The sequence below is a fragment of the Odocoileus virginianus genome, chromosome 30 (assembly GCF_023699985.2).
Source record: "Odocoileus virginianus isolate 20LAN1187 ecotype Illinois chromosome 30, Ovbor_1.2, whole genome shotgun sequence".
Taxonomy (NCBI): Eukaryota; Metazoa; Chordata; class Mammalia; order Artiodactyla; family Cervidae; genus Odocoileus; species Odocoileus virginianus.
Genome location: NC_069703.1, coordinates 35,452,315 through 35,480,247, shown reverse-complemented (window position 1 = coordinate 35,480,247; position 27,933 = coordinate 35,452,315). Strand labels below are relative to the sequence as shown.

At 45.8% G+C, this 27,933-nt stretch overlaps 2 long non-coding RNA genes across 6 annotated transcripts in view; one reads left to right on the top strand and one right to left on the bottom strand.

The window, feature by feature from the left end:
• The window catches only part of LOC110125499 (uncharacterized), a 33,444-nt gene that overhangs the window by 3,518 nt on the left and 1,993 nt on the right, over positions 1-27,933 (top strand). Inside the window, exons 3-5 of one of the 5 annotated variants that reach the window (XR_002310090.2) lie at positions 1,132-1,210; positions 5,069-5,226; positions 7,739-7,997. This is a non-coding gene — a long non-coding RNA (uncharacterized lncRNA). Of the gene's footprint in view, positions 1-1,131; positions 1,211-5,068; positions 5,227-7,738; positions 7,998-22,831; positions 23,021-27,321; positions 27,394-27,933 lie in introns of those variants that run through there. The other 4 variants (XR_011484753.1, XR_002310089.2, XR_011484754.1 and 1 more) reach the window with 4 other exon arrangements.
• On the bottom strand, positions 7,630-11,587 carry LOC139032228 (uncharacterized). Its single transcript, XR_011484755.1, has 2 exons — positions 10,853-11,587; positions 7,630-7,817 (listed from the first exon to the last, which is right to left on the bottom strand). It is a non-coding gene; the product is annotated as an uncharacterized lncRNA (long non-coding RNA).

Sequence of the window (27,933 nt, the reverse complement as noted above, 5' to 3'; positions counted from 1 at the left end):
CAGGTGAGGAAATGGAAGCCCGAAGGTAAACGTGACTTGCCCAAGGGCATGAGCTAGTGAGTGTCAGAGCCCAGATCTGAATCTTCAGTCATCTCACTCCGCATGTGGCTGTCCCTTTGAGCTGAAGTCACTGGCCTCGATTCAGCAGACATGTATGGAACACCTAATGTGTGCCAGGCCCTCCTTTGGGTTCTGGGGAGACAGGCCAAAAAGACAGGGTCACTGCTCTTGGAGTTTATCATCTGGGGGGGATGTGTGTGTGTTGGTGGCCGGGAGTGGGGGTGTAGGATGCAGGCAGCCTTTTATTTGGTGTGATACAGATCTGAATGAGATGTCAGCAAACCACATACCTCTGGCCAGCACACAAGGGATGGAAAAGTTGAAGTCGGTCACCTTCGAAACCTTAGCTAGCCAGTCATTTCCCAAACTCCAGTAAGTGCTTCATTCTGCATTGGAGACGCAGGAGAAATCTGTTGCCTGTTAGATGAAGTAATTGTGGAATGATTGCCATGAGCTTTCTTCCGTAAAGAACAAGCTTGGTAAACCCAGAAGATCCACAAACAAACATGACAATGCTAGGACTTTTTATAGAGCTTCCACCACGAATCTGAACTGAAGTCTCAGCCAGTCTTGGTATCTTTTGTTTTCCTCTCTCTCTCTTTCTTTTCTCCTCCCCACCTCCCCCCCCACACACCTTTTGACACATCATTCCTTTGCTCTGTCTTCCTGAGAGCCTCATCTTGGCCCACTCCTTTCTCTCTCAGGGAAAGGCAGGGGTTTCAGCTACTCCTGCCAGTCTGATGGAGGTTTTCAAGGTAAGGCCAGAATCCAGAGGAGCCCTCTTGAGGTGTGGTCAGGCCTGTGGAGAGAGGATACTGGGTTTGAGAATTGTCAGAGGTTGGTTCCTCGCTGGAAGCTATGTTGGGGATAATGGAGGGGGTCCTGAAAAATAACAGTAAATAGTCATAATAATTGCTAATGAAGCCACCTCCCCAGAGCAGGCCTCTCCGGCCACCCTTGTTAAAGCAGACATTCAGTCACTGTATCACATCACTTAATTCTGGCTCTCTGAATCCCTTGTGACTTTCGGACATCTCTAAATTGTTTACTATCTTTTGCCCCTTCTTCTAGAATGTAAACTCTGTAGGAGGAGAGACCTTGTCTGGGTCACTGTTGAATCTCCAGCGCCTTCCACTGTGTCTGGCACACGGTAGGTGCCCAGCGTACCTCACACGTCAGGCGTTGTGCTAAGCCTTTGCGTACCTTGTCTCATCCTTAAAACCACTGTATGCCACAGGCCCTTGTATTATCCCTGTTTTAGAGATGAGGAGAAGGAGGTATGAAGTGATTAAATAAGTTCTTCAAGCCGCATGGCCTAGGAGTGGTAGTGCTAGAGTTCGGATCTGATCAGAGAGCAGAGCCTGGATGCCCAAGCCCTTGGCAGGGGTTATTGGTGGCAGGAGGGCCATTTGGTGCCAGTTGTAACTGCAAAGCTTAGTACCGCCCGAAGGATGGCACACTTGTCTGTGTCCCTGTCTGCCCGCCTCCTGGAAGGCTGTGAAGTTTCTTTCAGCTGTGTTGCAACTCACAGGTAAAGGGCCATGGGGGTGACTCACGCTGGCTGGGCGCAGGTGGAGACTGGGAACCCAGGCAGCGTGTCTGTGCTCGCTGGGCTTTTAAAATGGGTCTTCTCTCTCTACACCTCTGGACCGTGCCTCTTTAATCACCCTCACCTATCTACGGAGATCAGCAGGTCGTGGGGCAGAGGGTTTTTAACGTCTCCACACACGGAATGCTCCAGAAGGCACGCTGGATGAGATGGAGGGACTTGTGGTCCAGGGGAGGTCGGCAGGGTACGATGAGCCAGTTTATAAGGTCTCTAGGACCCTCCAGCAGGGGCTAAGCCTCCCAGTATGGGGGCGTGGGCTGTTCTAGGCCTTCGCTGAAGGATTCAGAGATGCCAAGTTTTTTAGAGACACTACCCAAGCTTTGCCCCCACTCCTACCCCTTTCCTACTCCTGTGTGGCATGGGCACGGCCCAGGGCTCAGCTGGGCTGGCATCTCTTCCCCTTCTTGGATTGGCCCAGCTCTTGGTCTCTTGGCAGAGGAGATTGAAAACAGAGACTCACCAATCATATGTGACACAATGATTGTATTCACAATAATAACAGTAAGTAATGATGACTGCGATTTATTTCATGTTTGTATATTGCAAGCATAGTGCTGAGAGTTATCTGTGCTATCTGACAGTATTACTCTGAGACTGGAGGACCTGGGTTCAGATCCCAGCCCCACCATTTACTAGCTGTGTGATTTTGGGCAAATGACTTAAACGTTCTGAGCTTGTTTCCTCACCTATAAATGGTTATAAAAACAGTATCCCCTTAGTGAGGTTATTATGAGAATTAAATAGGATAATGTATATGAAGTGCATTGTTGTTGTTTAGTCATTCAGTAGAGTCCGACTCTTTGCAACCCCATGGACTACAGTCCATGTAGTCCAGGCTCCTCTGTGCGTGGAATTTCCCAGACAAGAATATTGGAGTGCGTTACCATTTCCTCCTCCGGGAAATCTTCCTGACCCAGGGATCAACCCTGTGTCTCCTGCATTGGCAGGCAGGTTCTTTACCAGTGAGCCCCCAGGGAAGCCTGCCTGGCACATTGTTGTTGTTTAGTCGATAAGTTTTGTCCAACTCTTGGTCACTCCGAGGACTGCAGCACTCCAGGCTCCTCTGTCCTCCACTGTCTCCCAATAATTTGCTCAAATTCATGTCCATGAAGGCTGGGAGAGATCAATGGCAAAAAGGAAAGGGGACAGCAGAAGACGAGATGGTTAAATGGCTTCACTGACTCAATGGACATGAATTTGAGTCTGGCACATAGCAGTAAGTAATTGTTAGGAAAGTTTTTGCTCCAAAATCACGGCAGATGGTGACTGCAGCCATGAAATTAAAAGACTCTTGCTCCTTGGGTGAGAAGTTATGACCAACCTAGACAGCATATTAAAAAGCAGAGACATTACGTTGCCAAAAAAGGTCCATCTAGTCAAAGCTATCATTTTTCCCTTAGTCATGTATGGATGTGAGAGTTGGGCCATAAAGAAAGCTGAGTGCCGAAGAATTGATGCTTTTGAACTGTGGTGTTGGAAAAGACACTGACTTGAGAGTCCCTTGCACTGCAAAGAGATCCAACCAGTCCATCCTAAAGGAAATCAGTCCTGAATATTCATTGGAAGGACTGATGCTGAAGCTGAAACTCCAATACTTTGGCCACCTGTTGGGAAGAACTGACTCATTTGAAAAGACCCTGATGCTGGGAAAGTTTGAAGGCAGGAGGAGAGGGGGACAACAGAGGATGAGATGGTTGATGGTATCACCGACTCAATGGAGATGAGTTTGAGTAAACTCCACGAGTTGGTGATGGACAGGGAGGCCTGGCGTGCTGCGTCCATGGAGTCGCAAAGAGTCGACACGACTGAGCGACTGAACTGAACTGAAAGGTTAGGACCACTGACTTAGGTGACCGCTGGGAGCCGGAGCTGCTTGCATGTCTGCAGCTTGTGCACTGCACAGTCCCAGCGCTGTTTACAGTAGGGGCCTTGCAGGGTTCAGTGCGAATGCCCTGCTCACAGCTCTTCCTTTTCTAACACATTAAAACTTTATGGTTGTTCCACACTTAATGACAATTTGTTGACCTATATAAAAACACGGAAAGGACAAATACCCAAATGTCAACAGTGGTCCTCTGTGGGTGCCAAAATGACAGAATTCTATTTATTTATTTAGTTTGGCCATATGGCGGCTTGTGTTATCTTACATCCCCAACCAGGGATCTTAGTTCCACGACGAGGGATTGAACCCAGGCCCACAGCAATGAAAGTGCAGAGTCCTAACCACTGAACCACTGGAGAATTCCCCAGGATGATGGAATTTTAATTGTTTCCCTATCCTTCTCCTCCCCCACCAAATTTTCTCCATTGATCATGCTTTTGTGATTAGGAATTATAAACAGAATCCCAATTTAAATGTCATTCAGTTCAGTTCAGTCATGTCTGACTCTTTGTGACCCCATGGACACCAGGCCTCCCTGTCCATCACCAACTCCCAGAGTTTACCCAAACTCATGTCTATTGAGTTGGTGATGCCATCCAGCTATCTCATCCTCTGTCATCCCTTTCTCCTCCTGCCTTCAATCTTTCGCAGCATCAGGGTCTTTTCAGATGAGTCAGCTCTTCACATCAGGTGGCCAAAGTATTGGAGTTTCAGATTCAGCATCAGTCCTTCCAGTGAACACCCAGGACTGATCTCCTTTAGCATGGACTGGTTGGATCTCCTTGCAGTCCACGGGACTCTCAAGAGTCTTCTCCAACACCACAGTTCAAAAGCATCAGTTCTTTGGTGCTCAGCTTTCTTTATTGTCCAACTCTCACATCCATACATGACCACTGGAAAAACCATAGCCTTGACTAGATGGACCTTTGTTGACAAAGTAATGTCTCTGCTTTTTAATATGCTGTCTAAGTTGGTCATAACTTTCCTTCCAAGAAGTTATGTCTTTTAATTTCGTGGCTGCAATCACCATCTGCAGTGATTTTGGAGCCCCCAGAAATGAAGTCAGCCACTGTTTCCACTGTTTCCCCATCTGTTTGCCATGAAACGATGGGACCAGATGCCATGATCTTAGTTTTCTGAATGTTGAGCTTTAAGCCAACTTTTTCACTCTCTTCTTTCACTTCCATCAAGAGGCTCTTTAGTTCTTCTTCACTTTCTGCTATAATTAAATAAAAATAAGTGCCTTTTGACTAAATGGTCATCATGTCCCGTTCTTCCTGGAGTAAAAGTGGAGATAAAGATAATAAAAGCTCAGAGTCCTTGCTCAGAGCTTCCCTATAGGATGCATGAATGGAGAATAGGGCTGTCCAGCCTGAAGGCTCTAGGCAGTGAATTCAGGAATCAGATCAGATCTTAATTAGAATTATTATCATTTATTGAGCACTTACTCTGTGATGCTTTCTTTAAATGCTTTGCTCATTCCTCCCTGTAAAACGGGATCACGTTATTCATTCCAGACAGACAACTCCCGGAGTATTGAGCAAGTTACTAAAGGAGTAACTCCAGCGTCAGCTGCCCGAGACCTTGGACAAGCAACTTCGCCTCCTCATTACTCAAATTTCCTCCTCAGTGAAATGATCACTACGAGACTTAAAGGAGATAACACAGTGTCTTAGTATGTACCAGGCACAGTTCTAGGTGTGTTAGGTCCATATCAAGTAATTGTCTTGAGTCCTGTGGTACAGTTGTCATAATTTTCCCCATCTTACAGAGGAGGAGCGGCCTTAGAAAGGTGAGGTAGCTCATCAGAGATCACTTGGCTATCTACCTAGTAACCAAGTAGGATCAAATCAATCTCTACATGACCCCAAAGCCATGGGAACAGTCCTTTCAACCTCCTACGTTCCCTTTTGGAACAAAGTCATAGATGGATGGATGGGTAGAAGGAAAGAGGGAAGGAAGGAAGGAAAGTAGATAGGTTGGTTGATAGCACTTATAAGATAAGGAAGGATTTGTTAGTGTTTGGACTGCAGAAACTATGCAAGCAAAAACCTAACTTGGCACTTTGTCCCAGATCTCAACAAGTGTTCAAGAAATATTTGTTGAATAAATGAAAAATGAACAAATGTATATAATTTACACAAGGTCATTGACATTCTGGCATATCAGCTGTTGCCTTCTGTCCCCACCCCCAAGGAAAGACCTCCAAAGTTTGAATCCCTGCCCTTCCTGTTATTAGCATATACCTTTGGGCCAGTGACTCAGTCTGTAAATTTCAGGGTCCCGTCATTCCTCAGTGGGATTGATCTGCAGAGTAAATAAGGTCTCCATGTAGAGCTAATGGCCACGAGTAGGAAGCTGGTATTATAGGTGAGCACCCAGCTTAGAAAGGGATCCCCAGCCACCATCTATTACCAGCCTGACTACACAGTTTATGGCACTCAGCACTCAACCTTCCTTAAAAACAGTTCCTTCAGGGGATTCCCTGGTGGGCCAGTGGTTAGGATTCGGCATTTTCATTGCTGAGGCCAGGGTTCAATCCCTGGTCTGGGAAATAAGATCCAGCAAGCTGCTCGGTGCAGTTAGGAGAAAAAAAAAAAAAGCCTCTTCTATGTGTAAAGCTCTTTTCAGTTTACATAGTGTTTTCCTATGGTTTATCTTCTCTGATAAAGGCACAGAGAGGTAGGGGCAGAATGTTATCACTGGCCCCACATGATACGTAAACTGAAGCTTAAAGAAAACACCCCTACTTAAGCAAAGGAGTTTGGATTGAAACTTCAGATTTGGGACAAAGCATCACCATAGATACCATTATGGATCCTGTGGGTACCATGATACTGTCCTGGGTGTGCACCTAAAGACCTATGTCATCCTGATATTCTTCTCTATCCCATCGCTGGACTTAAGTGGAGGGACAGGCCACACACCCGACAGAGAATAGAGCCCTAACTAGAAGGCATGGAAGTTGTACTCATGAAAAATCAGGACAAGGAGTGGGCAGCCTCCAGGCCCTTTTACACTCTGTACTTTAGATTTTTATCACAGTTCGGCCAATAACACCACCTACATTCCTTCTGAGAGGAATGGAAGGACATGAGGAATCATGGGGTCTAAAGTCATCCTGAGAGCTCCCTTAAAAGAAAAAAAAAAATCTGGAAACAGAGAAGCAGGTCCCGTTCCCCCCCCCCCTCACTTATCAAGTTGATAAAGATGAAAGAAAATGGTGTTGGCAAGGGTGAGAGAAAGCAAGCTCTCTCCTTGCTGGAGGGAGTGTGAATCAGTCCAGACTGGAGTTAGATTTCAACTCATCCTTTGATCTTACATTTTCACTCATAGGAATTTAGCCTAAGCAAATAATCTTGTGTGCGTAGAGTTATCTGCAAGGATACGCATCAGAGCATTGTTTATAATTCTGAAAAATTAGAATTAATATAAATACCCTTCAGCAGAGTGTCTCGGTGAAGTAAATTAAGATCCTTGAATATAGTTGGATATTGAGTCACAGTTCAAAAGGATGCTACAGAAGGCCCCTTAACACCATGGAAATTACTTCCTGTGCTTGCAGCACAATTGTTAGCATTTTTGAGCCTTTACTGTGTCAGAGGCTCTGAGCTCAGTTGTTTAGTCTCATTTAATCCTCACAACCACCAAGTGAAGTAAGGACTGTTTTCTTTATTTTACAAACAAGGGAAGTGAGGCCTAGAAGTAAAATGTCTGGTGATGGTTCAGTCACTTGGTCATGTCTAGCTCTTTGTGATCTCAAGGACTGCAGCACACTGGGCTTCCCTGCCCTTCACCATCTCCCGGTGTTTTCTCCACCCAAGGTCATTTCCAGGGGGGTCTCTGAGCCGGTTTCGAATGAACCTGGGTCTCATTCCCTACTTTAAAGTCTTTCAGCTACTCTTTACCTTTAGTAAATGAGTCCTTTCCTATTTTTAAAACCCATTTCCTTGAGTGGAGAAAGAATAGGAAAGATACACACCAGAGAGTATCAGGGGTAGTAGGATCAGAGTGATTTATAGTTTATTCTTTTTGTATATCTGTCAACATTATTTCTCCCATTAATAGGAAAAAAAAAAAGACTCTTTATAGTTATTAAAGAATAGCAAGTCAGAGAAGGCTTATCCCTGAACTGAGAAGGAAGAAGCAGCCGGACTGCTATCTGGAGATTCTTTCTCTGTTGCCAGGAACCAGCCAGAACAGGAGTCAGCCAGAGAGAGGAGTGCCAGGAAGAATGTGGCCGCCGTCCTGGAAGGAGAGGACCCACTGGAAGGAAGAGAAGCTGGCAGGTTCAGCCCCCGAGTCTCACTGTCTCCAGGGACCTGGCCTCGGGCCCTAGTAGCCCACCTCCTACCACTGTGGCCATCACCAGCCCACTTCAGAAAAAGGCCTTTAAACCAGATACTGCCCACTTCCAAATAAAAGAGAGTTTCAAATAAAAGTAAATGAGAAGCACCATAGTCCCTACCACCACCCTGACAAGCAAGGCTGAAAATGCATTTCCTTCTATAGTTCATCCATCTGAAGGGGTCACCCTGGGGACTTGGGTATTCAGATGACGGTCTCCTTGAGAGAATGTCCAAGGCCTGGTTTGGACAGAGAGGATCCTGGACCCCCAGTGCTGAATAGAAGTGAGTGGGGTCAGGGCTGCCATCCTAGGTTAGAGGGAGGTGGGGTAGGGTGGGGTGGTTGGGACAGGTGTGGCCTGCTCCAGGCTCAGGGAGGTTCAGATAGGCACAATTAACCCATAAAGTCCTTTCCTTTTCCTTAAGGGTTTTCCTTCTAAGCCTGCCTCTGATGTTTGTTTAGATCTCATCTCACTGGAGGAGGGTGTAGTAGGAGGGGAGGGGATTTGCTCCCAAGCTCTATACCTTCTCGGGAAGGCAGAGGCCACAAGGTCAGAGGTTAAGTGCTTGACCTTGCTCTTTGAGGGGAGGGTTTTTCTGAATCCTCCGCTGGCCTGCCCAGAAGACTTTCTCAAGTGTCTCAGTTGGGGTTAAGATGGTGAAGCAGTGGGGAAAGGAAAGGGGAATAGTTCAGAAACTGGCCTAGAGGGACCTGTGGACCATATCTTACACCAAGATCAGGTCCCTCAGGCAGGCAGTTAACTCGGAAGGTCAGCAACCACTCACCACCCCTCACTTGCCCCAACTTACCTTTCAGCCTGTGCTCCAGACAGGCTGCCCATACGGCCTGGCCACGTGTCCTGTGACAGCGTGGCCAGCTTTCCCTCCTCGACCAGACTCATTTATTTGGCTCTATCACGCCCGCCCCAATTGCTCTGGAATGCAGTTGTGTTCACATGTCAATTCGTTTGTTCATTCAGTGAGTATGGAGACACTTCATGATTCAGTTCAGTCGCTCAGTCGTGTCTGACTCTGTGACCCCATGGACTGCAGCATCTCCCTGAGTTTGCTCAGACTCATGTCCATCGCATCAGTGATACCATCCAACCACCTCATCCTCTGCCATCCCCTTCTCCCGCCTTCAGTCTTCCCCAGCATCAGGGTCTTTTCCAATGAGTTGGTTCTTCGTATCAGGTGGCCAAAGTACTATTATAATGATTTTTTTTTAATTTCATCATTAAAAATTATAATAGTAGCTCTTATCTTTTGAACACATAACTATATACCAGACTGGGCTAAGCATGTTACCTGCCCTGTTTCACTCAATCCTTCCAGCTGCCCAAAGATTGGGGTACAGTCATCACCTCTGCTTTATAGGTATGGAAACAGGCTTAAAGGAGTGAAGGAATTGAGTGACCAAGCCAGGATTTGAACCCAGGCTGTTTGGCTCATAAATTCAATCCCTGAACCACCACTTTCTGTTGCTTGAAAAAGCAGTCATTCGGTGAACTTAGTGAGGACCAGCTCTGGCCAAACATCTATACACAGGGTGGGGAGAGAAATGAATAATGTGTCTCTTTCTGCCCACACAGAAACCTGGTGGGTGAACCTTCATCAAATTCGTCTATTGGGGAAAATCTTTCCAGCTTTCTCTGTCACTGTAGTTTTGTAAAATTGGTTTTACTCTCAGATAACAGTGATTCATGTGTGTTGGAGGATTCCGTGAGAGTTCACTGTAATCTGCAGATGCACCTGCCTCAGCACACAGACATACACGACAAAGCACATCCAGTTGAGAACTTAGATTCTGGAGATGAGCTACTTGAGTTCAGATCTTGACTCTGCCATTTACTACCTGGGTGACCTTGGGCAAGTCCTTTGATCTCTTTGATCCTCCATTTCTTCATCTTTAAACTCTTGCTTTGTGAGGTTTTACATGAGGTAACACATGCAAAGCATTTACACCACTCTTGCACACTCAGTCCTAGTGATGTAAGCTATTGTTGCTCTCATTAGGGATGGGCCTCTCTGGCCTCCCCAGTGAAGCAGCGTGTTCCTGTCTTGTCTCTTCCTTCGCTCAGCCCAAGGCAGGTGTGCCTGGGAGTTAGTCACCAGGCTCCCCAGCCTCACAAGGGACGTGAGCATGAATGTTCCCCTTTGCCCAGGCGCCTCTGAAATTTGACTCATGCCTCAGCAGCTCTCTCTAAAGAGAGATTTCCTTCAGCCTCAACCCACTCCCCTTTCGCAATAAACTCAGTCCTTCGTACCCTCCTAGGTCATGTGCAGATCCCCAGTTTTACCCGTTGATGGACCCTAGGGAAATCTCCCTGGAGATCAGACTCCAAGCAGTTGATAGGCAGATGATAGAGACTCGACTCTAGCCAGTGGCTTTGACTGTTTGTACTTCCAAATCCTAGTGGTCTCTGGATTCACTGATGACCCAGTTTAGGGTCACAGCATTTCATTTGGTCACCCTTGGACTAAGTGACAACTCAGACACAAGCAGCATCTGGATGGGACAAGCTCGGGAGCTTATGTCTGTTTCACTGTCTTCCACTCCCCAGTCCCTGGGGGTTCCCTGAAGCCCTTGAGGTGGTTTGGGGGTATTGAAAGTGAAGGCTGTCAACTTAAAAGGCTGGTTGTGCCTTAGATCGTTTCCTCTTAGTGGTGCCCAGCTCCAGGTCTCAAGACCCAGGTTCAAAACCTGGCTCAGCCTTTTGAGCATTTTGACTCAGCTGGGACCCTGAACTTCATAACTTGTTTCTCAGGAGTCTGTTTTCTCATCTGTAAGATGGGAATAATAATATTTACCTGATAAGGTGGTTATGAAGATTAAATGCATGTGAAGCATTTAATATAGTGCCTGGCACATAGTCCTGTTGTTATGCAATGAGGGAGAAAGTGCTGGACCCAGAGTCAAGAGATTGGGGTATGAGTTACAGCTCTGCTACTCACTGGCTGTGTAGACCTTAGGCAAATTAACTCCCCATCTCTGAGTTTCTTCAACTGTGAAATGAAAGTTTTCGGTTTGAAGGTCAGTTGGGTTCTTTCTAGCTGCTTTAAATCTGTGAACTGTGACTTGGAAGATACATATTAAAAAAAAAGAAAGGAAAAAAAGTTAGTACCAGATGTTTTCATCTGCCAAAATTACATTTCACAGATCCCAGAACCCTTGACACCATCCTCAAAAGCCACCCCATCCAGCAGCCTCTAGGCTGAGCCTTCTCAACCCAAGGAATGGTTAGAAAGACCCCAAGAAGCTTACTGGAGCCACAGCCAGGCCTCAGGGAAGAAAGCAAAGCGGGCATCACAATGAATCGCATCACAATGAACCAGCCAGCCCCCAACATCATACCCCAGGATTTTACCCTTCTGTGCCTTAGGCAAGAGTCTAATCAGAAAGGATTAGTTTATGGCAAGGGATGTTTCCTCTGTAGCCTGAAAATGTTCTGATCTGTTGTAAAACAGGCCCTGCCAGGGAAATAGAACCGTTTCTTTTTGGTCTAGTGACCTCTGACACTAGCCCCCTTCCTGGCCCGCCTGGCTGTCTCAGCCACCCCCTGCAGGAGACAAATGCTGGGAAAGGAGGAGGCCAGCATCCCTAAGGACTGGGGAGTCCCTCCCCAGAGAGTCTCCATGAGTGCAGAGTCCCACTGAGTTATTCTTACGCTCAGTTTGAAGCCTCAGGGGGATGAGCTGGGTGGGATTTGCCGAAAATGAAAAGCAGTTTGTTTCAACTCGTTCTACCAGTTTTTACCCTCTACACTTAGCCATTTTAATGTAACAAATTTACCTTTACAGAGACAATGGGTCTAAGAGGAATTTGTTGGTGGTAACTAGCAAACAGAGGGACCTTTTATGAAGCCCTGAGTACCCAGCATTGTGCCAAACATCTTACATCCATTGTCTTACTTAAAAAATTACTGGCTTCACAGTGGGGAAAAAAATATGGTTTTAATTTTTCAGGTGAGAAAACTGAGGTCCAGAGAAGTAAAGTGATTTGCTCAGAGTCAGTGGTGGAGCTGGCACTTGTATTACTGCAGGGCATCCACTGCAGCCGTGACTTCATGCAAACTTGAGTGAAGCCTTGTTGGTGAAGCTGTGCCCTGGCACATTTACCCACCTTCTCTGAAACCTCAGGCTCAGTTTTCTAGAAGACCTACCTGATCGCTTTTTAGTCCTTTGATAGCTCAGGGCTCTTGGGGCTTCCCTGATAGCTCAGTTGGTAAAGAATCCGCCTGCAATGCAGGAGACCCCGGTTCAATCCCTGGGTTGGGAAGATCCCCTCAGGAAGGGACAGGCTGCCCATTCCAGTGTTCGTAGGCTTCCCTATGACTCAGCTGGCAAAGAATCTGCCTACCATGTGGGAGCCTTAGGTTCAATCCTTGGGTTGGGAAGATCCACTAGAGAAGGGGAAGGCTACCCACTCCAATACTCTGGCCTGGAGAATTCCATGGACTGTATATATGTATAGTCCATGGGGTGACAAAGAGTTGGACACAGCTGAGCAACTTTCACTTTCACTTCTGTCTGTGGAAAAGAGGCTGTTTCCAGGGGTAAATGGGGGACCCTGTTTCCCAGTCACCGTCATATCCAGTGGCCAGTTACCATGGACTTTTCCTCCCTGCCCAGCAAATGGCACGTCCAAATGCAGCCAGTTTTGAAGATAAGGAGTCTGGAAGAATTCTGCCATGTGGATGCCTTTTCCAGGGTCTAGTCCAGCCCTGAGCCCGTTCCTTCTCTAACTGGGAGGTGTTCTTCCTCTCCTTGCTTTTGTGTAACTGCTCAGCCCCAAGGCAAGCCCACTTCCTTCCTTCCTTCCTCTCCCTGTGCCTTTCCGAGGAAGTAGCTGCCTTTTCTTCACAACAGGCGGCTCTGCCCTGCTCTGGCTCCAGTTTCCTGTGCCGATTGCTCCATAACTCTCCTGGACCCAAACTGCTTCCAAATTCTCTGAAGTCAGTTCAGTTCAGTTCAGTTGCTCAGTCGTGTCTTTGCGACCCCATGAGCCGCAGCACGCCAGGCCTCCCTGTCCATCGCCAACTCCCGGAGTCCACCCAAACCCATGTCCGTTGAGTCGGTGATGCCATCCAACTATCTCATCCTCTGTCATCCTCTTCTCCTCCTGCCCTCAATCTCTCCCAGCATCAGGGTCTTTTCAAATGAGTCAGCTCTTCGCATCAGGTAGCCAAAGTATTGGAGTTTCAGCTTCAACATCAGTCCTTCCAATGAACACCCAGGACTGATCTCCTTTAGGATAGACAAGTTGGATCTCCTTGCAGTCCAAGGGACTCTCAAGAGTCTTCTCCAACACCACAGTTTAAAAGCATCAATTCTTCACTGCTCAGCTTTCTGTATAGTCCAACTCTCACATCCATACATGACCACTGGAAAAACCATAGCCTTTGTTGCAAAGCAATGTCTCTGCTTTTTAATATGCTATCTAGGTTGGTCATAACTTTCCTTCCAAGGAGTAAGCGTCTTTTAATTTCATGGCTGCAATCAACAGATGCAGTAATTTTGGAGCCCCCAGAAAAATAAAGTCAGCCACTATTTCCCCATCTATTTGCTATGAAGTGATGGGACCGGATGCCATGATCTTAGTTTTCTGAATGTTGAGCTTTAAGCCAACTTTTTCACTCTCCTCTTTCACTTTCATCAAGAGGCTCTTTAGTTCTTCTTCACTTTCTGCCATAAGGGTGGTGTCGTCACATCTTTGAGGTTATTGATATTTCTCCCGGGAATCTTGATTCCAGCTTGTGCTTCCTCCAGGCCAGTGTTTCTCATGATGTACTCTGCATATAAGTTAAATAAGCCAGGTGACAATATACAGCCTTGACGTACTCCTTTTCCTATTTGCAACCAGTCTGTTGTTCCATGTTCAGTTCTAACTATTGCTTCCTGACCTGCATACAGGTTTCTCAAGAGGCAGGTCAGGTGGTCTGGTATGCCCGTCTCTTCCAGAATTTTCCACAGTTTATTGTGATCCACACAGTCAGAGGCTTTGGCATAGTCAATAAAGCAGAAATAGATGTTTTGGAACTCTCTTGCTTTTTCAATGATCCAGCAGATGTTGACAATTTGATCTCTGGTTCCTCTGCCTTTTCTAAAACCAGCTTGTATATCTGGAAGTTTATGGTTCATGTATTGCTGAAGCCTGGCTTGGAGAATTTTGAGTATTACTTTACTGGTGTGTGAGATGAGTGCAATTGTGCCATAGACTGAGCATTCTTTGGCATTGCCTTTCTTTAGGATTGGAATGAAAACTGACATTTTGCAGTCCTGTGGCCATTGCTGAGTTTTCCAAATTTGCTGACATATTGAGTGCAGCACTTTCACAGCATCATCTTTCAGGATTTGAAATAGCCCATCTGGAATTCCATCACCTCCACTAGCTTTGTTCGTAGTGATGCTTTCTAAGGCCCACTTGACTTCACATTCCAGGGTGTCTTGCTCTAGGTGAGTGTGAGTGATCACACCATTGTGATTATCTGGGTCGTGAAGATCTTTTTTGTACAGTTCTTCTGTGTATTCTTGCCGCCTCTTCTTAATATCTTCTGCTTCTCTTAGGTCCATACCATATCTGTCCTTTATTGACCCCATCTTTGCATGAGATGCTTCCTTGGTATCTCTAATTTTCTTGAAGAGATCTGTAGTCTTTCTCATTCTATTGTGTTCCTCTATTTCTTTGCATTGATTGCTAAGGAAGGCTTTCTTATCTCTCCTTGGTATTCTTTAGAACTGCATTCAAATGGGTATATCTTTCCTTTTCTCCTTTGCTTTTCACTTCTCTTCTTTTCACAGCTATTTGTAAGGCCTCCTCAGACAACCATTTTGCTTTTATCAGGGAATCCCAAAAATGTATTCTGGGAGACACAAGAAAGCCCAAGATGCTCCAGGCAGAAAAGGTTCTGGGATCGAAACATTTGGGGAAGGCTTCATACCAGACTCTTCCAGAAATTAACCATATACAGCTATCAAGCCAAGTCGCTGAAGAGTTCTACAGTGAAAAAGCCAGTTTTGTTTGTTTTTTCAACAAACTGAGCTGACCATGAAATCATCTCCCTCTCATCTCTTCTATATACCTATAAAACCCGCAGAACCAGTGATCCACTGTGAAACATACTTAAATGCTACCCCCAGCCTGCCACCAAAGTATAAAGTTGACCTTCCTATTTCTCTGGGCTGATCTAACATGCAAAATAATCTAACGTGACATCTGCTCAGTAGGGTCTTCATGAAAGACGTACTCAATGGGGATGAAGAGTCTCTTAACATGATTTGATGAAGATGCTACTTCCAGAAAAAATCAGGGGTTTTGCAGGGAAGAGGAGGCGTAGGATTTGAAACAACCAGCAGACAGGGTTTACCAACTTTTATTCACTTCCTATTCCAAGGACCAAGCCAGGGATGGAATGTAATGGAGAATAGTCAAAGTTCAGAGCTCAGTATCAGATAAATACTTTTAGGGTGAAGGAATGAATGATCTAATAATTGATCCCCTGGCCTCCAGGCTGTTCCCACTCCATTTTTATGCTACCGGCTGTATATATATATGGTCTCAAAACCCAGATCTCATCAGTCCACTTTATTGTCCAGAAATCCTGTTTCCTGCTTCCTTCAGGATAAAGTCTATATGCCTTGACCTGGCATTTAAAACCCTGTGAAGCAAAGCTACTGAAAAACTCATGAAATTAAAAGATACTTACTCCTTGGAAGGAAAGTTATGACCAACCTAGATAGCATATTAAAAAGCAGAGACACTTTGCCAACAAAGGTCCGTCTAGTCAAGGCTATGGTTTTTCCAGTGGTCATGTATGGATGTGAGAGTTGGACTATAAAGAAAGCTGAGCGCCAAAAAATTGATGCTTTTGAACTGTGGTGTTGGAGAAGACTCCTGAGAGTCACTTGGACTGCAAGGAGATCTAAACAGTCCATGCTAAAGGAGATCAGTCCTGGGTGTTCATTGGAAGGACTGATGCTGAAGCTGAAACTCCAATACTTTGGCCACCTGATGTGAAGAGCTGACTCATTTGAAAAGACCCTGATGCTGGGAGGGATTGGGGACAGGAGGAGAAGAGGATGACAGAGGATGAGATGGCTGGATGGCATCACCGACTCAATGGATGTGAGTTTGAGTAATCTCTGGGAATTGGTGATGGACAGGGAGGCCTGGCATGCTGCGATTCATGGGGTTACAAAGAGTCAGACATGACTGAGCGACTGAACTGAACTGAACTGAAAGCAAAATTCCAACCTACCTTTTCATCCTTCTTTCCTACTCCTTCCTATTGGGTACTCATTCTAGTCTCACCCACCTCCCCAAATACAATCTTTCTTCCTTCCTGCCTTTTCCCAAGCTATTCTTTTTGCCTCGGATTTCCTCCCCTGCCCCTACTGTCACGTATTCAGTCCTAGCAATGCTTCGAGGCTCAGATCCAAACCAGCCACCCGTGTTAAATGAAAGCAAGACACAAAAGGAGAACATTATGAATGATTCCATTTAGACAAAAGTCAAAATTAGGCAAAAACTAATCTGTTGTGGAAAAAAGCAATCAGAGCTGTGGCTGCCTTTGGGGAGTAGGGCTTGATTGGAAGGGGAGGGGTGCATAGGGGCTCTTCGGGTATGGAGAGATCCTCTACCTTAATTGTGATGGTGGTTACACAAGTGTGTACATTTGTCTGAATTCATTGTATTGTACACTTAAGATCTGTGCAGTTCCCTGTGTTGTAAATTTAATCTAGAAATAAAAATCTTACCACATAGGTCGCCCTGACAAGAATTCACTCCATTGTCCATTATTCTCTCAAAGCACTCTGTCTACACCAGCAGCTTACCATAGACCACCTGCCATGAGAATTACTCATGTTCATGTCTGCTTCCCCGATGTGAGCTCCCTCCAGGGCCCTCAGACAACAGTTCAGTTCTGTCGCTCAGTCATCTCCAACTCTTTACAACCCCATGAACCGCAGCACGCCAGGCCTCCCTGTCCATCACCAATTCCCAGAGTCCACCTAAACCCATGTCCATTAAGTCGGTGATGCCATCCAACCACCTCATCCTCTGTCATCCCCTTCTCCTCCTGTCCTCAATGTTTCGCAGCATCAGGGTCTTTTCAAATGAGTCAGCTCTTCACATCAGGTGGCCAAAGTATTGGAGTTTCAGCTTCAGCATCAGTCCTTCCAATGAACACCCAGGACTGATCTCCTTTAGGATGGACTGGTTAGATCTCCTTGCAGTCCACGGGACTCTCAGGAGTCTTCTCCAACACCACAGTTCAAAAGCATCAATTCTTTGGCGTTCAGCTTTCTTTATAGTCCAACTCTCACATCCATACATGACCACTGGAAAAACCACAGCCTTGACTAGACAGAACTTTGTTGACAAAGTGATGTCTCTGCTTTTTAATATGCTGTCTAGGTTGGTCATAACTTTCCTTCCAAGGAGTAAGCGTCTTTTAATTTCATGCTGCAATCACCATCTGCCATGAGTTTGGAGCCAAAAAAAATAAAGTCAGCCGCTGTTTCTGCTGTGTCTCCATCTATTTGCCATGAAGTGATGGAACCAGATGCCATGATTTTTGTTTTCTGAATGTTGAGCTTTAAGCCAACTTTTTCACTCTCCTCTTTTACTTTCATCAAGAGGCTCTTTAGTTCTTCGCTTTCTGCCATAAGGGTGGTGTCGTCTGCATATCTGAGGTTATTGATATTCCTCCTGGCAATCTTGATTCCAGTCTGTGCTTCCTCCAGGCCAGTGTTTCTCATGATGTCCTCTGCACCTAAGTTAAATGAGCAGGGTGACAATATACAGCCTTGACGTACTCCTTTTCCTATTTGCAACCAGTCTGTTGTTCCATGTCCAGTTCTAACTGTTGCTTCCTGACCTGCATACAGGTTTCTCAAGAAGCAGGTCAGGTGGTCTGGTATTCCCATCTCTTTCAGAATTTTCCAGAGTTGATTGTGATCCACACAGTCAAAGGCTTTGGCATATTCCATAAAGCAGAAATAGATGTTTTTCTGGAACTCTCTTGCTTTTTCAATGATACAGCAGATGTTGGCAGTTTGATCTCTAGCCTCTGCCTTTTCTGAATCCAGCTTGAACATCTGGAAGCTCACAGTGCACGTGTTGCTGAAGCCTGGCTTGCACACACAAAGTACTCATTAAATGTTGGCAAAATTGGAGCCAGATTCTTAAAAATAAGAGCAGGGACTCCCCTGGTGGTCCAGGGGCTAAGACGCTGCACTCCCAGTGCAGGGGGCCTGGGTTCGATCCCTCGTCAGGGCACTAGATCCCACATGCTGTAACTAAGAGTTTGAGTGCCGCAACAAAGATCTCAAGAGCTGCAGCTAAGACCAGACACAGTCAAATAATAAAACTAAAATTGTTTTTTTTTTTAATTTTGAAAGCAACAAGAGCTATCATGTATGTCAGCTGCTGCGAGCCAAGCTGTGTGCTGAGTTCCTTATACACGTGTTTAGTTGTCCCATCACTTCATGGCACATAGATGGGGAAACAATGGAAACAGTGAGAGATTTTAATTTGGGGGCTCCAAAATCACTGCAGATGGTTACTGCTGCCATGAAACTAAAAGACGCTTGCTCCTTGGAAGAAAAGCTATGATCAACCTAGACAGCATATTAAAAAGCAGAGACATTACTTTGCCAACAAAGGTCTGTCTAGTCAAAGCTTTGGTTTTTCCAGTAGTCACGTATGGATGTGAGAGTTGGACTATAAAGAAAGCTGAGCACAGAAGAATTGATGCTTTTGAACTATGGTATTGGAGAGGACTCTTGAAAGTCTCTTGGACTGCAAAGAGGTCCAACCAGTCCATCCTAAAGGAAATCAGTCCTGAATATTCATTGTAAGGACTGATATTGAAGCTGAGACTCCAATACTTTGGCCACCTGATGCAAAGAACTGACTCATTTGAAAAGACCCTGAAGCTGGGAAATATTGAAGATGGGAGGAGAAAGGGACAACAGAGGATGAGATGGTTGGATGGCATCTCTGACTCAATGGATGTGAGTTTGAGCGAGCTCCGGGAGTTGGTGATGGACAGGGAAGCCTGGGGTGCTGCAGTCCATGGGGTCGCAAAGAGTCAGACACGACTGAGTGACTGAACTGAACTGATGTGTTTTCACAAGTACATATATATATACACATGCACACACACACTTAATCCCCATGAGATACAGGGTAGCCATTAAATCTGAAAACAGAAAAATCTGCATCACAAATGTGAATGGTTTAGCTATATTACATTATATACATTAGCTATATTATATTTTAGGCAAATTAAGGGTGTCTCAGACTAAAAAGATAATACCTGCAATGCAGGAGACCCAGGTTCCATCCCTGTGCCAGGAAGATCCCCTGGCAATCCACTCCAGTATTCTTGCCTGGGAAATCTCATGGACAGAGGAACCTGATGGGCTACAGTCCATGGGATTGCAAAGAGTTGGACATGACTTGGCAACTAAACAATAGTATCTATGTGCAGAGGATGAGATGGTTGGATGGCATCACTAACTCGATGGACACGAGTTTGAGCAAGCTCTGAGAGTTGGTGAAGGACAGGGAAGCCTGGCGTGCTGCAGTCCATGAGGTCACAAAGAGTTACTACTGAGAGACTGAACTGAACTGTCCAAGCTTTATGTGATGATGTATGTGTGTGTATGTATTACTGTTATCAGTCTCCACTTTACACTGATAATACCGAGGCCTAAGGTCAGAGGAATGTGTTGTACTAGAAATAGGATATAAACCCAGGACTGCCTGATCTCAGAGCCATGAAGCTGGACTAGCTCCAAAGTGGCACTCTTAATCCAGGTGAAATGTGAGACTTGAAAACAGTGGTTTCCCTGAGATTGAAAGAGTGTGTGTGTGTGTGTGTGTGTGTGTGTGTGTTTCTGGGAAGTGTGAAGTCTTTGGAGGGCTCCCACAGCTCCAGGAAGCGGGTGCTTAACTAGAGGAGGACTTGGGTTTGTAACTCTAACTTCACCTTTTATCAATTGCATGACATAACCATGGGCAAGTTGTTTCATATGACCTAGCATGGGTTCTCCCACCTTTGAGATCGGTATAACAGTGCCTACCTCATGGCTTTTTTTTTTCCATTTATTTTTATTAGTTGGAGGCTAATTACTTTATAATATTGTAGTGATTTTTGCCATACATTGACATGAATCAGCCATGGATTTACATGTATTCCCCATCCTGATCCCCCCTCCTGCCTCCCTCCCCATCCCATCCCTCTGGGTCTTCCCAGTGCACCAGCCCTGAGCACTTGTCTCATGCATCCAACCTGGGCTGGCGATCTGTTTTACACTTGATAATATACATGTTTCAAGGGAGGATTCATTCAATGCGATAATGCATGTAAACCTCTCAGCATGTGTAAGTTCTCAGTGAATGTTGAGTATTAGTATTATCATTTTGCTGTTATGATTACAGCTCGCTGTCTCCTCCTCCTCCCATTGCCCACCTGCCACACGCACGCACAGTTCTTTGGAAACCCAGGATATAGTCGTCTGTCTAAGCCACTGTGACAGATGCTTCCATCGCAAACACATCAGAGTAGCCAGTCAGCCCAGGGAGTAAAAAACAACAGCAGCCAACTCCCTGCTGTGAGTGATGCCAGGAAATCTTATCTTTGGCTCCTTCTTTGGGCTTCTCCTTGCCTAACTCCTTCTGAAATGGATTGGATTGAAGCCTTAAACGTGAAGAACGGGGCCACTGTGACCTGATTGCCCACCTTAGAACTGCAGGTGAAGTCCAGGCCCTGGAGTTCAGGGGCTGACGGGACGACTGGAACCCCCCAGCTGGAACCTTGACCTTCGGGATTCTGCCTGAGCGGGGCTGGCTGAGGATGAGGGTCCCCCTTAGTAGTTTTAAAGGCCAGACCTTCGGGTGTTCTGTCCTCAACCTGAAACAACTATCTGGCAGGTGGAGGAGTTGCCAGGGAAAAATCCTCTCAATAGGTCATGTTTTTGGTCTCAGATTTGTAGAATTCAATAGGTCAGGTTATTTGAAATTAAAAAAAAATGATTTTTTTCTTATTTCAAAAGAAACCCATGGTCTTTGAGATTGAAAAAAAAAAAATGCAATGCACATAATGAAGAAATTTTATCCAAAGAGAACCACCGTTGTTCTTTCCTACACTTTACCTATTTAGAGGAAGACCACTGCCCTGCAATTAAATGCACAACCTCTTCAACCGGACTCTAACCCTAGCTGTATACATGTGGGCTAGTCTCTTGAACCCTCTGAGCCTCAGTTCCTCAATTGTAAAATGAAAATTTTAAAATATATTTTTTTAATTTTAAAGACAGCATCTATGTTATATGATTGAAATAACAGCTAAAAGTGACTCAGCAAATGTTAGCTCTTCTCACAGCAAGTGCATATTCTTGTGGGAAAAAAATTGCCATCACACCATAGATCCTGTTTATAACCTGCTTTTTACCCCCACTAGCTGACAATGGGAGTCTCTTTCCAACATCAAATGTTCCATTATGACCTTTGTATGAAAGATATGGCCTCATTTATCAGTCCCCCACTGATGGATATTCAGGACATATCCTGTATTTCTATTTTTATAAACAATGCTGCATAAACTATGACTAAACCTTTGTGTCCAGCCATCATTATTTCCTTGGAGCCAATTTCAAGAAATAGAATTTCAGGGTGGTTTTAGGGTAGGCACGATTTTATGATTTTTGATACCTGTTACCAAACTGCCCTCCAAAAAGGTTATAGCGAAAACCAAAAAGGTTCCCTCTTGGTTTTCCCACCAAGAGGGAACGAGAGTGACTGTTTCCCTGTATCATCACCAACACTGGTTTTTATCATTTTTGTCCATCTATAAGGAATTTTCTTGAGCAAGGGGATTTGTTCTATCTGTCTGATTCAACTGGAACTCCCAGAGGGCAGGGCAGGGAGGTATTAAGAGTTCCTTCCACGTGTAGCTACCATGCCTAGTGCATGCTCTTCACACAATAAACACTCACGAACTATCTAAACTGAGTCTCTGAAGACAAGAGTGACATTAAGCGCCCTGAACAGCCAGTTCTTAATAACGCAAAACTGAACAACTAAAAATGGTACCTGGAGGAAATTCAGAGGCTGTGCACAGAAGAAGGCAAAGGCACTTCCAGAAGCACTGCCCTGATATTCAGATCTTAATCAGCCAAAATCAGCCTGGGCCAGGGCCATGTATCTGCCAGCAGATTTGCATGCATAACTAGAGATCCACTCCAGTTTCAAATACATAGGGGAGCTCTGAGCCAGGAGACGGGTTTCGCGCTGTCACCATTTTGGCGGTGGCCCAGGACACGTCACCTCATCCTTTTGGGCTTGGTGTCCCTATCGTCTTAGTAGTGTTTCCACCAGAGGTATTTTAACAATCATGGAATTCCACCTTTCTCCCCTTTCCAACATTTACTGAATGTGATGCCTCCCATCCATGCTGGAGGCAGGTTGGCGTGTGAGTAAAGAAACAGACTCTGGAGTTGGGCGTTCTGGGTTCAAAACCCTCGCTCTGTAGCATCCTCACTGTATGAATTTGGTCAATGGGACTCCTCTGAGACCTGTCCCCAGACTTTTTGGTACCAGGGACCAGTTTCATCCAGAGCACGATGGTGGTAGTGGTGGGTGGGTGGGTGGGTGATATCCGGATGATTCAAGAGTGCTACATTTATTGTGCACTTTATTTCTATTATTATCACATCAGCTCCACCTCAGATCATCAGGCAGTAGATCCCAGAGGTTGGGGACCCCTGCTTTAGAGGGTTTGGTGGACAGATTAAATCAACTCATCTGTGCAAATTCCTTAGGACAGTGCTTGTTACACAGTGAGCTCTAAGTGTCAGCAACGACCTGTCTGATTTAAACCTTGCAGTATCACGTGAGGTAATGATTACTTTGCCATCTTAAAGACAGGGAATGAGGAGCAGAGAAGTCACCCAGCTGGGAAGGATAAAGCCTGCACTGAGCTCACGATATCTCACTCAGGACTTTTTGCAGAACCCTAAAATATTAAAGCTGGAAAACACCTTGCAATCATCTCATCCCGTCTTGACGAGCCCAGAGAGTGGAACGGACTTGCCTACAGACACGTACGTGAGGTACTTGACCCAGCAGGGCCTGGGCTCCAGCCTCCCATGGCTGCTTGGGACCCTGGTGCCCAGAGAAAGAAGCCTCTGTCTCTGCCCAGTCACTGCCCTCCCTCCTGGGCAAGGAGAGGAGCCCAGAAGCTTGTGGGGACTTGACCGACTCTCCAGCCAGGCACAGGCCAGGTGCTCGGAGAAGCCGCTGTTGTCTCTGGCCGCTCCAATCACTCCTTTTGTGCAGTCATTCCAGTCTCGGGTCCCCTCCCAGGGGGACGGTCATCCACCAGCTCCTGCCTGGACTTGTCCTCTCTGCAGCTCCCCTGGGTGCCGAGGCAGGGGGACTCTGAGAGTGGCTGTTCTTGCTGCCGGGCCCACGCTGCTCCCCGTTCAGACCCAGCACTGGGCAGGGCGAGGGCGAGATCCTGGGGGAACGGGCTCCTGCCCCCTCCTCAACAGCTCACTGTTCCCTGCCTTGTTCTTGAAAGTGATAGCGAAGTTGCTTAGTTGTGTCCGACTCTTTGCGACCCCATGGATGGTAGCCTACCAGGCTCCACGGTCCATGGGATTTTCCAGGCAAGAATACTGGAGTGGGCTGCCATTTCCTCCTCCAGGGGATCTTCCCAACCCAGGTCTCCTGCATTGCAGACAGACGCTTTACCATCTGAGCCACTAGGGAAGCCTTGTTCTTAGGCTCTTTTTATAAAAAATGATATATTTAACCCAATGTATTAAAATTATTACTTCAGTGTGTAGTCACTAATGAGGGGATCTTACTTTTTGTACAAATTGTTAAACTCTGATACAGATTTTAATACTACAGCGCAGTTCATTTTGGATGCTACATTTTCAGGGGCTAGGGACCAAAAAGTGGAAAAATCTACATGTCCACCAACTGGTAAATTAACAAGAGGTAGTATATCCATACAGTTGGTCAGTTCAGTTCAGTCACTCAGGCAGTCGTGTCCAACTCTTTGCGACCCCATGGACTGCAGCACTCCAGGCTTCCCTGTCCATCACCAACTCCCGGAGTTTACTCAAACTCATGTCCGTCGAGTCAGTGATGCCATCCAACCATCTCATCCTCTGTCGTCCCCTTCTCCTCCTGCCTTCAGTCTTTCCCAGCATCAGGGTCTTTTCAAATGAGTCAGTTCTTCCCATCAGGTGCCCAAAGTATTGGAGTTTCAGCTTCAGCATCAGTCCTTCCAATGAATTTTCAGGACTGATCTCCTTTAGGATGGACTGGTTGGATCTCCTTGCAGTCCAAGGGACTCTCAAGAGTCTTCTCCAACACCACAGTTCAAAAGCATCAATTCTTCTGCACTTAGCTTTCTTCATAGTCCAACTCTCACATCCATATATGACTACTAGAAAAACCATAGCTTTGACTAGATGGACCTTTGTTGGCAAAATAATGTCTCTGCTTTTTAATATGCTGTCTAAGTTTGATCATAGCTTTTCTTCCAAGGAGCAAGAGTCTTTTAGTTTCATGGCAGCAGTAACCATCTGCAGTGATTTTGGAGCCCCTCAAAATAAAGTCTCACTGTTTCCATTGTTTCCCCATCTATTTGCCATGAACTGATTGGACCGGATGCCATGATCTTAGTTTTCTGAATGTTGAGTTTTAAGCCAACTTTTTCACTCTCCTCTTTGACTTTCATTATTCAGCCTTTAAAAGGAATAAAGTACAATAGGAGGAAGGAAACCTTGAAAAAAAAAGAGGCTAAGGAAAGGAAACCAGACACAAAAGACTATATATATAATATATATATTACATATATATATATAATGATTTCTTTTATGTGAAATGTCCAGAATAGGCAAATCCATAAAGAAAGGAAGCAGATGGTGGTTTCCGGGGGACTAGGAGTTGGGTTTTGGAGTGACTGCTACTAGGGACAGGGTTTCTTTAGGGGGTGATGAATTGCTCTGGAATAAGTGTGATGGGTGTATAACCTCGTGAATACACCAATAGTCATTAAGTTGTATATTTCCAAATAGTGAATTGAATGGTATAGGAATTCTGTCTCGATTTTTAAAATGAATGCTATATTAAAAATAAAATGTAGTCATACCAAAACAGTAAAGTTGTCTTTTTTGTCCTTTTTCAATTTATTTTTTACATTGAAGTATATTTGATTCACAATGTTGTGTTAGTTTCAGGTACAGCAAAGTGGTTCTGGTATACATATACATTTATCTGTTCTTTTTCAGATTCTTTTCCAGTGTAGGTTATTACAGAGGCTGAGTAGGGTTTCCTGTGCTACACAGTAAAAAAAAGGGAAAGTCAAAGTCACTCAGTCGTGTCCTTGCGACCCCACGGACTAAACAGTCCGTGGAATTCTCCAGGCAGAAATACTGGAGTGGGTAGCTGTTCTCTTTTCCAGGGGATCGTCCCAACCCAGGGATTGAACCCAGGCCTCCCACCTTGCAGACAGATTCTTTACCATCTGTCCTTGTTAATTAGCTATTTTATATATAGTAGTGTGTGTATGTTAATCCCAAACTCCTAATTTATTCCCACCCCGCCCCCACCTTTTCTCTTTGGTAACCATAAATTTGTTTTCAAAGTCTGTGAGTCAGTTTCTATTCTGTAAATAAGTTCATTTGTGTCTTTATTTTAGATTCCACATATAAGTGATATCATATGATATTTGTTTTTGTCTGAATAAAGCTGTTTCTAATAGGAAAATATTCTACGCCGATTCAGTTTCCAAGTTTAAACGTAAATTAGTTGAAATGAAATTTAAGGTTCAGTTCTTCAGGGACAGTTGCCACATTTCAAGCTGCACTAGGCACGTGGTGTATCAGGGCTACCATCCTGCACGATGCAGCTTTGAGGTATGGCTGCTCCAGGTCACCACCTGAGACTCTGACCGGCATCCTTGTCCATCTCTGGCCTGGGGAAATCCTGAAGGGACCCGGGGGCAGACGGGACCAGGACACTGAGGTGAATGAATGAAGCTCTAAAAGCATATGTGTCTTTTTTTGCCCACAATGATGCAAAAGCATGACAGTTCTATCATTCTTTTCCAACAACAGCTCTTGTCTTACAGATGAGGAAATCCACAGAACATCAAAACCGGAAGGAATCATCGAGATAACCAGTCTCTCAAAAAAAATTACATCAAGTACAATTCGCTGTTTGTGGTGCACAAACCGTGGGTTTTGAAAAATGTGTGATACTGTGTGTCCTCCACCACAGTCACGACACAGAACAGTTCTGACACTCCCTGCGTTCCCTCGAGCGCCCTGTCATGTCTTTCGCTCCCATTTCTGTTCCGCCTGAGAGCTCTTCCTCTTGACTGCTGCAGCCGCCCTGTGTGGTGGGCACACGGCTCTCCTTTGCTCAAGGCCACTCAGCTCTCAGAGCCTGTGCTGGGAAGTGAACCCAGATCCACCAGCTCCAAAGTCCACACTCTGGTTTTCTTGGCTGCCCTGGCAGCATGCAGGGTCTTAGTTCCCCAACCAGGGATGCAACCTGTGCCCCCTGCAGTGGGACCTGGAGTCTTAACCCCAGGGCCGCCAGGGAAGTCCCAGAGTTCATGTTCTTAATGACAACTTCCCGAATTCGTTTACCGAGTGCCCACTGCGGCGCTGGTGTTCACTCAAACACGCTGTTTCCCTCAGCCCGCTTCGCACAAGCCTTCCTTGGGGTGAATACAGTCTCCTGGGAGGTGGCCTCCCTCTGAAGTTTGCCGCCTCCCGGCTGGAGCAGCAGCAGGACAGCAAGCCCGAGGGAGGGCCGGGCCACTCGGAAGGCCCTCGTCACGGACCGCGGCGCTCTGTGACTGTGAGCGGGAGGGAGGCCGCGGCGCTCTGTGACTGTGAGCGGGAGGGAGGCCGCGGCGCTCTGTGACTGTGAGCGGGAGGGAGGCCGCGGCGCTCTGTGACTGTGAGCGGGAGGGAGGCCGCGGCGCTCTGTGACTGTGAGCGGGAGGGAGGCCGCGGCGCTCTGTGACTGTGAGCGGGAGGGAGGCGCGGGAGAGCCTCCGAGAAAGGTGGCTCCAGTAGCTGACTCCTGCTTGGAGGGCATTTCTCCTCATCCCCTGGGAACTACCACCTAGGGTTTCAAAATTTTCAGTTTTCAAACTTCATCAACCAGCAATGCTGTTTTACTCTTGAATGACTGGTTGTCATCTTCCCAATCTTCTAGATGTTTTTTTATAAGCTCTTCTCCTTCCTTGAAGTGGGGTGATACCAAGACTTCACCAAGGCTTAACTTCAGGTGAGGAGGAGGCAGGCCATTTTTGAGAAAACTGGAGACACTTAGACTAGAAGCTTCTCTCTGAGGCCTGGCTTTCTTCTGGCTCTTGCAGAGGACACAGCCCCAGACAGACGGAAGAGAGAAGCCTGGTTCCACACTCGAGATTCTGCTTGTCTCAACCCAGGTTTGAACAGAAAATTTTTATACATAAACCCCCTCTGAGAACAGATAGTAGTTCTAATCCCCAGCCTTTCAGGAGAAAGCAGAGGTGAGGGAAACCAAACATTTTAGGGCTGTGGAAAGACAGCCACTCCCACCCCTGTGCACTTCTGTGACAGCTCTCACTGTGGGAAGAAGCCAGGTCTCGGGGTGGGAGGGGACTGTGGTACAGTCAAACACAAATAATGAGCGATAATTTCTCATTAGCTTCAACCCCCTGGGCTTGGGGGGAAGGGTGGGTCTGAATTGAGGGAGGAGGGATAAAAGTGGAAATTAGCTATTGACATATAGATTTTTTGTCTGTATCCGAGAGACAGTTTAAACTAAGTCCAGATTTGATTAACCATGGATATCCTGGGGTTTGTGGATTTATCTTTAAAAAAAAAAAAATCTAATATATGTTTGCTGTAGAAATTTTTTAAATTTATTTATTTTGATTGGAGACTAATTACTTTACAATATTGTAGTGGTTTTTACCATACGTTGACATGAGCCATGGATGTAC